This window comes from Mandrillus leucophaeus, unplaced genomic scaffold (genome assembly GCF_000951045.1).
Source record: "Mandrillus leucophaeus isolate KB7577 unplaced genomic scaffold, Mleu.le_1.0 Scaffold817, whole genome shotgun sequence".
NCBI classification, from domain to species: domain Eukaryota; kingdom Metazoa; phylum Chordata; class Mammalia; order Primates; family Cercopithecidae; genus Mandrillus; species Mandrillus leucophaeus.
Genome location: NW_012108886.1, coordinates 614,067 through 616,305, shown reverse-complemented (window position 1 = coordinate 616,305; position 2,239 = coordinate 614,067).

The window sequence follows — 2,239 nt, the reverse complement described above, 5'->3', positions numbered from 1 at the left end:
AACTGAAGCGTAATCTGCCTTTTCAACAAGATACTCATGTGACTGGTGTACATACGAGGCATCAGTGTCACTTGCCAAGTTCATGGCAGACCTTTGCTGTGGGTTTGGGCATCCACAGGTTTGCTAAACCCCACAGGGATTTTGGTGTTAAGCCAAAGTTAATTTCTCCTTCAGCTCGTGAGTATATTTTTAGGAAGTGACAAGATCAGGTCCAAGATGGGAAACATCTCTTAATATTTGAGGAAGACTCTCTAGGTGGTGTTTAAAGTGTCAATGATAGAACATCTTATGTTTTCTCTCGAGCCTTTAATTTTTCCTCTACATTTTAAGGATGCCTAAACCTTTCCAAAACCATTCTCTTGCTTCGTTTCTCATGTGCCCCCTCTCCTTCCTAGCTCCATCCATACACTCTTCAATCATCATAAAAAAGAGAAAGAAACAAGGCAGAGTGTAACTACCAATAGGCAGTTCTTCTTCTTTTTCTTTCTTTGTCCTCCCTGAAGTTCTGCTTCTAGGGAAGGAACGGAACTATGAAAGATCCTACATGCCTCCTGTACAATCCTCTTTCATGCTTATGTGAAGCTACTTCATATTTGTTTCATTTTTTTTTCTGCAAACATCAAAGGTCTAAACCCTTTGTTTTTTTACATGTCTTTCCTCATCTTTATCGGTAAAGATGAGGAAGATCTTTATGATAAAGATGAGGAAGGACATGTAAAAAGATATTCATTTTCCAAAGGTGCGTTCTGGGTCATGATCCAGGTTTCTACATAAATGAACATTTCAAAAGTAGTTTGTTGGCAATTGAGCCCTTCTGCTCTCTGCCTGACAATATAGCTAAAATGTCTGTTGACATAACTGTGGGATGCATTAATTTATAATTTCACACCCGAAATGATAAGCTCCCACAGTTGCAGTAAGTTATGCATTTGTATTTGTGCCTCTAGCCATTTGTGAGCACTTGATGTGAAATATCCCTTCCCAGAACTATCTTACAAGACTCTCCTAACTTGCTCTCCTAAAGAACACAGAAGAGGGACTTAAAAGAAAGGTAGCAGTAATGATGTTGTGTCTTTGGCAACCATACCCTAGTCAACATTTGGCTTTTCTCTCACCCTTACAAATTATCCCTTGGCAATGTTTACATTAATAGCTGTCATTTTAATAATGTTTATTTTTTGGCACAGTGTGTTTCAGGGCCTCTGGGAACCTGAACAAAATTTACTAAACAAAATGTCAAAATTAACCAAATAAGACAATAAGTCCAAATAAAAGTATATAAGCCTAGAGCAGAGAATAAAGTAATGTAGGAAAACATAGGACTGACTTTCCCCTAACAAGGTTGAACTGAAGCAGTCATATTTGGGGGATGCAACTATTCATTTCAGCATGGCCACTTGTGGCCTGCCAGGTAGAGAGACCATCATCCTGACCTTTTTCTGGGGATTGTTTCATTCTCTCCTCAGGGTGGTTTTTTCCTTTAAAGGACAGACTTTTTCAGTAAGCCCAAGGCTACTGGTATAGATAATTTAGGACTGAGATGGACTCGAGAGTATGTCAGACCTGGGTTCTAATTCCAACCCTGTCATCTCCAGTTATGTCACTTGATAATCTCTATCTTCACTGGTAGAATGATACCTATATTACAGGTTTGTTGTGAGGAATTAATGACATTCAGGAAAAAACCCTTATTATCAGCATTATTATTTGTTACTATCATTTGAGGTAGTATTAGAATTGGTAGCAAAATTTCAGGGTTTGATGTCAGGAGCCCGTTTGGGAGCCACAGTGGAACCGATGGAGGAGCAAAGGATAGTGTGAGTGGAGAAGTGAAGTGCCGAGTCAAGGTTCTAAGAGTTGAGTGGCTTAGCTGGGATATTTATGAAAGGCGGCTGACTGACACAACCACAGCTACAATGAATATTTACATCATAGTTGAGAAAGCGGGCAAACTACTCAGTAGCAAAAAGATTTTTAATAATGGAAAGCAAAGGATGTGAGATGTCTAATATTCTGTTTTAATTTATTTTTCTGCACTAGGATATACCACTTTCCATTGCATCTAAAGTCTAATGAAATTCCAATATTCAATGATGTTTTTAGAGGTGAAGGAATTGGGGCCATGAATATTATAGCCGAGTGGAGAGACAGTTTATAGAAGAAGCAAATCCCAGATGAGCAATAGAATATTCAGTAGAGTTATATATATTTAATATCTGTATAAAGTACAAATTTATAT